The sequence below is a fragment of the Mastomys coucha genome, unplaced genomic scaffold (genome assembly GCF_008632895.1).
Source record: "Mastomys coucha isolate ucsf_1 unplaced genomic scaffold, UCSF_Mcou_1 pScaffold6, whole genome shotgun sequence".
NCBI lineage: Eukaryota > Metazoa > Chordata > Mammalia > Rodentia > Muridae > Mastomys > Mastomys coucha.
The window spans coordinates 87,830,564-87,838,137 of NW_022196912.1; the positions used below are offsets into that span (position 1 = coordinate 87,830,564).

General features: G+C 41.2%; 1 long non-coding RNA gene across 1 annotated transcript in view; it reads left to right on the top strand.

Moving 5' to 3' along the window:
* The window catches only part of LOC116080507, a 12,388-nt gene extending 6,498 nt beyond the window's left edge, over positions 1-5,890 (top strand). The window contains exons 2-3 of the long non-coding RNA XR_004114461.1: positions 4,686-4,779; positions 5,763-5,890. This is a non-coding gene — a long non-coding RNA (uncharacterized LOC116080507). The remainder of the gene's footprint in view (positions 1-4,685; positions 4,780-5,762) is intronic.
* Positions 5,891-7,574: the final 1,684 nt, after the last annotated feature.

A 7,574-nucleotide genomic window follows, 5' to 3' on the forward strand; every position in this document is an offset into this window, starting at 1 on the left:
GCCCAGTTCTTCATTGACATTTTTAGGCATTAGCAAAAACTTAGTTTAATGCTAAAATGTATGCAGGGCTAAGTTTACTTTGAGTTTTGTAAACATGGGAGGGAGACTTTGTTTGGAAAGAGAAATCATCCCCTAAGACACATCATTAAAGAAAAGGGTTTTTCTTTTCTTTCTCTCTTTCTTTTCTTTTTGAAAATTGCTAATTGATTTTGGTAACACATTCCTTGTAGAAGAAAAAGTGGGTATTTGGGAGGGACTAGTGGCCTGAAATTATACTTTCTTGTATTGAAAAAGGTTAATTAGGAATTGAGCTCAGAGTTAATTTTTTGAAGGTCAGCTGCTAGGCTATTGGGCCCTGTGACCCTGTCTCAAGCAATCACAGCGCCAACTTGCAAGTTACTGCTTTTCTTTCGCTTGATGACATAATCTCTTTAATTGGTGTCGGAAAGCCTGCCCGTGAAAGAACCGTGCAAAACACCTAGAGACTATAATTTTACTTCCCCCATTCACAGGGTAAAAGAAACAAGCCTTAAGAATGTACTAGAGACTCATTACGACCCCTAGGTTGTCAACACAAAGTCCTCATGTTTCAACCAAGAGTTTTAGGAATGACCAATTCTGCTTCATTCTAACTTTGCCTGGTGAACTATTAACCTTTTTGGAAAAACTGCTGAATGCTTTATGTCAGAGAGTCTTGGTGAGAAAGCTAAGAGGATAGTTAATGTGGCTTAAGTGACTGAACATAAATGTGAGAAGATAATGTTTGTAAAATTATTGTGTCTTCTCTGAAAGAGACTGTTCATGTGAGACCTCTGCTCCTTGCTTTTCCACAGTGTCTTATGTAACTCATTCATAATCTTCTCTGTATCCTCTGGTAGGCTTAGTCTTTCCCGATCAGGGATTTTTTTTTTTTTTTTTTTTTTTTTTTTTTTTTTTTTTTTTTGGTGGTTGTTGCTGTGTTAACAACCTGATTTCAATCATCTATTTAAAATGGTAACTCACAATAGAGAATTGGCATCTCCTCATTTCCCATGGCTTTTCCTTAGATAGAGAAGATAAAAGTTATCAATGGCTAATGCCATTGCAAACTCAATTGTTCCACAGTAAGGTCTGTAGCATTTCCACACTCCTGTTAAGGCTTAAATACCTCTCCAGAACCCAATTCGCAAGGTCTGAGACGGCTGGCTGCCACTTGAAGCACCATGACTTTCTCTTTTAAGAACCCTGTAGAGTCCTCTCAGCTGAGGCTTTCCTCTCGCAGAGACAGTCACTAACCACGGTTTCTTTAGGTAGGGGCTGGCCTGTTGTCTTCTTTCTGCAGAAATATGGAACAAACACTTCTCCTGTCAGGCTGCTTGGGACTCTAGGCCAGCAGTTCTCAGCATGTGGGTCGTGATCCTCCCAGATGCCCTGCATATCATATGTTTACATTATGACTCATAACAGTAGTGACATTTCAGTTATGAAGCAACAATGAGAATAGTGTTAAGGCTGGAGGACACTCTGACTTGAGGAACGGTATTAAAGGGTCTCAGGGTGAGGGAGGTTGAGAACCGCTGCTCTAGGTGGCTATTCTTTCAGTCCCCACAGCAGATTCTAGACTAACACGCCACTTCTGTTCTTCTGTTTGTCTTTGAAGGACCATCTATATTCCATGCTTGCATCCTCAGCCTCTAGAAAGGGACCTGGCGGCGGGCGGCTGAGTGTTGAATGCAGGCGCCCTTCAGAATGCTCATGTGTTTATGAAAGTCACTTTGCACAATAAAATCCTTGAAAGATAAGAGAAACCCAGAAATATATTACTGTCTCCCAATTTAAGCATAATTTCCACGTTATTTCAAAATTAGTAAGTCCATTGATATGGCTACAACCAAGCTGCTCCCGTGCTGTGCCAGCCTTCACAAAGAGCCTGCCTAACCCATCCTTTGGATGAGAAATTGTCCCTCAGCTTCGCGGCTTCCAGTCTGAGACTACTTTTATTTTCTTGTGGTTCTTGCTTCTTCTCAGTCAGGTGAAAAATTTAACGGGTGTTTAAAAGCCACGCATTTTAAATGCCGGCTGAGTTTTGTCCAGCAATGTACAGTCTCCCCACAGAGGACACAATCAAGAAATTGAATTTCCCATCCAGTTTCGTCCAGTTGTTGTGCAAATCAATGAGGATGCAAAGCCCGTCAGCAAAGCCAGCACACTCGATGAAACTCTGAATAGAAGTTTTCCTGTTTACCTTCTCAGCACTTGTTTAAGTTCTAAGGAGAGAGACCTGGCCATTTTGTTACAGAATGGGTGCTTTCAATGCAAAGGGGGGAGGGAAAGAAATCACAGTTTCGAGTTTTTACAATGTTTGCCCCTTTTCCCAGCAGGGATATGTTTTGAGTGCCAGGAGACAAAAAGTGTGGCCTCAACAAGCAGAATTTTAAAAAAGAACATCATTTTCATTATGTAGTCAATCTCAATTACAAGCAAATGTTTTCTCTGTGGAGACTCTTCTCCTTTCAGGGCATTATGTGAGCCTCTTTTGTGGATCGAGAGAAAGGATCAGTGGTCAATAGGGAGCAGAGTGCTGTGTTCACTGGATTTTTGTATCCCTCCGTCTCCTACATAATGCGTCTTGTCAGGAGAACAGCCCGCCACCCTGAGCAGATTTGCCGAATTAAAGAGCGCAGCGGGGATAGGAAACTTGTTGCTAGGTGACTCACCGCCGCTGCTTGGTGGGGCTGGGCCGAGGTGACTCTGCTTTTCTTCCACTACTTAATCTTGCCTTTTAATCTGCATCTACAATTAACTCTGTTAATGCCACACACCCATTTGTTTCTGCACTTCAGGCAACCAATTTATCATTATTTAGTCTTTACACTCAAATAACAAAACTATTTTTCCTCCATTAGCGTCACGCGAGGCGAAACATTCTGCTGTGCCACAGGGAGATGTAGCCGGCTCAGTGGCTATTGCCTCACTTCCTGTGAGGGTTTCAGGGATTCTTTTGCTAATCTGAAAAAAAAAAACCCCAAAAAACAGATCCTGGGGAGATACTCTTGCTTTTCATTAACTCTGCTGTTTGCATGTGCTGAATTAATTGAAGTGTTCTTGATGACTTTAAATTCCTCTTAGCGGCATATATCAACATTTTAAAAAATGCTTTTTCCCCCTCCTTAGAGGCTCATGCACTTGTTTAGCCTAGAACAAATGCATCGCTTACAGTATCTGTGAGAGGCATACCCTCTGTGATCATCTTTAGCTGTGGAAGCTGAACTTGGGTGCAGATGAGTAGAGAGCATGCAAAAAACCGATTCAAGTCGCTTCCAGGGCAGGTCGGTCTGCTTCCAGGGCAGGTCGGTCTGCAGCCAGGGCAGGTCGGTCTGCTTCCAGGGCAGGTCGGTCTGCAGCCAGGGCAGGTCCGTCTGCTTCCAGGGCAGGTCGGTCAGCATGTCTTAGTGGATACTAGTTCATAGGGAGAGCTAAATGTGGCTTCCAGGATCTGGTCTGTGCTCACTTCCAACACTACCCCTGACTAAATGGCTCCATATCTGGTTATCTGACCTTCCTGGACATTGTGTGTGCTGAGGCATAATTTAAGGACCCGTATTAACAGTTCAATATCCATACACCCGGTTATGTGGTTAAAAGACGTGATCTGGAGGCAAACTCACATTGGATGCATTCAAATCCCATCCATACCACTTATGGGCCGCTTGACCTGAGGTAATTTCATCTCCCTTTGGCCTCTTCATCATTAAAACAGAGATAATGGTATCTGTCTTGTTGTGGTTTGGGGCCTCCTGTAAGATTAAATGACCTAACATATGCAGAGCACTTACAATTAGTCTTTCTCAGCTGTTCTATTGATAGCACAATGAAGTTGTCACTGCTGCATGCTAAAGCCAACCTGTGTGCCCACAGGGGTTTGTAACTCCGTAGCCTTTCCATCCTGGAACTTCTTTAGTTTTGCAGATTCTGTCTGGTTTACTTTGCCAAAGACAGGGTAAGGCCACTCCCCTGCCACCCCCACCCCCACCCCCATGCCCAGAGTATTTTGTGTGCTCTGTAGGGTTATATTAAAGTTTTGTTTTAAAAAGTGCTCAATCTCATCCTTTCAAATTAAGGCAAGGCAGTTCTATGGGCTTTTATGCCAGGCATATTTGGAGAGCATTAGGCTATAATTAAACTAACTGGGGCTAGTTGGAGGTTGCGATGGCTGTACTTCAGCGGTGCATAAAAGCTTCGTGCACACAGAGAATTAGGAAGCCAGAATAAGAACCATTAGGATGTCATTTACTACATTCTCATTTCATCAATTTATACTCTGTAATGTGATGGCCTGGCTTGCAGCCTTTCTGCAGGTGTTAATTCTTTGCCTTTGACTCTTGAATACATGACTGTGAATGTGCAGCAAGTCTGCTCCTGTGTGTTGATGGAGGTGAGATCACATTGTTGGGGAGGTAAGGGCCCATTCTTTGTCACTGTCACACACAATGGGGCAGGTGGAAAGCATCCTCACGCTGCTCCGAGATGAAGCCAAAGCTATGTTATGCATGATGACCTGAACCTACACTGCATGGGGATTGGCTTTGATTTTATATCAGGATATTGTTTTAGTACTGATCGGCAACAAGCAAATACAGCATCTATCTGTGCTTGAAGCAAATGGTTCAACTGGGGACTCATATGTGATCCCACTTGTTTTAAAGGTATTCCAGGATAAAAAAAAACTTCTCGTTTACAAGTGAGCCAATTGACACCCAGCGGTTCTTGTTGCCTGAAGTGTGCAGTCCTGAGTCCAAGGTAAGGATGAGTGGAACACAATGTGTTTCCTTCAGGTTATGCCCCCTGCTGCCCAGAGCTCCTCCCAAGAATCCCATGAACTACAATGTCCTGGTCACTTCTTCCCATGTGAGGTGGCTGAGGAATTCTATTTTGGACATTTGCAAAGGAGTTTGTCTCTAAATCTCAATAACAGAATACTCAGAAGGTCAGTCAGTTTGTGAAGCCCTGCACCATGTTTCTTGGTTCCTAGAAAAAGATCTCATGAGACTAAAGTTCCATGAGCTCAGGGGTCTACCAGTAGACCCAGTTAGCATGGTATCTGTGAGTGTTTATACTGTGCTATTGGATAGTCACTTGGTGAATGAATTCATTATGTAATGTGTTTAAAAGGAGAAGCTGTCCATCTTAGTTTCCTAACATTAATTCATTTCCATTTATTTTTTCACAAGCTTACACACACACACACACAAACACACACATTTCTGTCACATCCCACTGGTTATCTTTTGTTATCTGTCTCCAACATTCATGTCTTGTGTGTATGTGTTTGTATGGACATACATGTTCCACTGCATTTAGTTAGGGTTGCTTATACAGGCATGGATGAAGGGTTATGTACTTAGGTAAGTGAAATTTGTCAACTACTACATGACTGAGGAATGCTGGAATATTGGTGGGCTCTAACTTGTGTAGGTCTTGTTTAGGTAATCATAGCTTCTGCGAGTTCCTGGGAGTGACTGCAGGTCATGTTCAGAGGGAAACATTTCACAGCACTCCTCTCTACCCTCCTTCTCTCCCTCCTCCTAACCTCTTCCCCATCCTCCCTCCCCATCCTCCAGCTCTTACATGCCCTGCCTCCTGTTTCACTGAGTTCTGTGAGTCTTGGAGGGAGTAATGTATAGATTGTCCCATTTTCAGTAGTTTGTAAAAAGTGATCAAAAGGTAATCTCAAATTTGAAGAATACTAGAACCTTGGTTTTAATTTTCTCATATCTTACCAGTTCTACTTTTTAGTGAGTTCCTAGCTTCCCCTGGGTACTGTGCAGAACCGTGGATGTTGGCTTATCATCATGGAGTAATGAGAGGGGAACACTGCCTTCTTCTCAGGTGGATTTCTCTGTACCTCCAATGGGATGAACAATATTAAGGTAGGGAATGTGAGTGCTTTGCATCTCACTTCTTCTTGAAGAAAAGTAACTCAAAAGGTCTTTTTCTTTCTGAGACAGGGTTTCTCTGGATAGCCCTGGCTGTCCCGAAACTCAATCTGTAGATGAGGCTGGCCTGGAATTCAGAGATGGCCTGCCTTCAAGTGCGAGGGTAAAGGCATGTGCCCATGAATCACACCCAGCTCTAACATTTTAAACATGTTCATGACATGCACAGGCACATGCACACACACACACACACACACACACACACACACACACACACACACACAATTAATTTCATTCTCTAATATTTAAGTGAGTGTAATAATTAAAAATAAAAAATTACATTTAAGCTTGACAGTTCAGCAACTATATATCATTTCTAGTCTAATGTATCTTTTAAAGGAAATGTAACAAGCAGTTATATTTATGTTCTAAGACACTCTATTAAACCAGTTTTTTCATTCTAATATAATTTGAGAAATTAGCATCAAATAAAGCTCATTAATAAACACTGATAAGCCAGGTAGTAATGGCACATGCCTTTAATCCCAGCACTTGGTAGGCAGAGGCAGGTAGATTTCTGAGTTTGAGGTCAGCCTGGTCTAAAGAGTGAGTTCAGGACAACCAGGGCTATACAGAGAAACCCTGTCTCGAACCCCTCCCTCCCAAAAAACAAAAACAAAAAATAAATACTGATAATTGGTGGTTCATTGTCTTTTATGGCAGAAAGTATAATTTTCATTTATTTATAAAAACCCCACCTTTTAGTTAATAAGTTCTACTAATTGACATAAGTATGTATAATGAGAGCTATGCATGAATAGTATTATATTTATATTCCTTTTGTACTCACTAAAAACATAACATTAATTACTGATAATTTTTCTATAATAATCTTTTTCAACTTTTTTCAGAAGTTAGTGGATATTTATTTGGATAAAAGTTTCTGTTTTGCTATTTTGGTCATATTTATGTCTGTTGCATATTGCTAACTTTTTATTAGTAGTATAAAGTCATTATAATAGGTAAAGATTATTTAGAATCAACAAATACAAATAGAAGGGAGGATGATTTACTACAATGGTCATTTGTGTGAAGGAATATATCCTATAAGCTTATTCATCTTGCCCTGTCATATGAACATCAGTCACTAGGATCTCAGTAAAATGCAATATAGTTCTGAACATATTTGAAAGTAATGTTTGGTATTGAACAAATTGGATTAAACAAGTAGTGTTCCAATTCAAAAGAATGCTTGCAGCCTTAAGCAATCTTGTGCAGCTATTTAACAAATACATTGGTAGGTTTGTTTGCTCAACATCCTTAATATGTAATGCTGGCTCTTGTTCAAGATCAGTTTCCTTTGCCAGATAGGTCTCTTTTGGAAAGTTATTTTATTCTATTATGCCAAGGGCCAGCCTCAGCTTGGAGATGGGTTCTGAGGAAGGGGTGTTTTGGAGCAATGAAAGAATGACAGTCTTGTGTTCTTTTTTTTTTTTATTAGATATTTTCTTTATTTACATATAAATTTCTCCATTCCCACTTTCCCCACCAAAAAACAAAGAAACAAACAAAAACAACAAAAACAAACCCTTGTTGCTTCCCTCCTCCCCATGCCTGCCACCCCACCCTCTCCCACTTATTGGCCCTGGCATTCCCCTA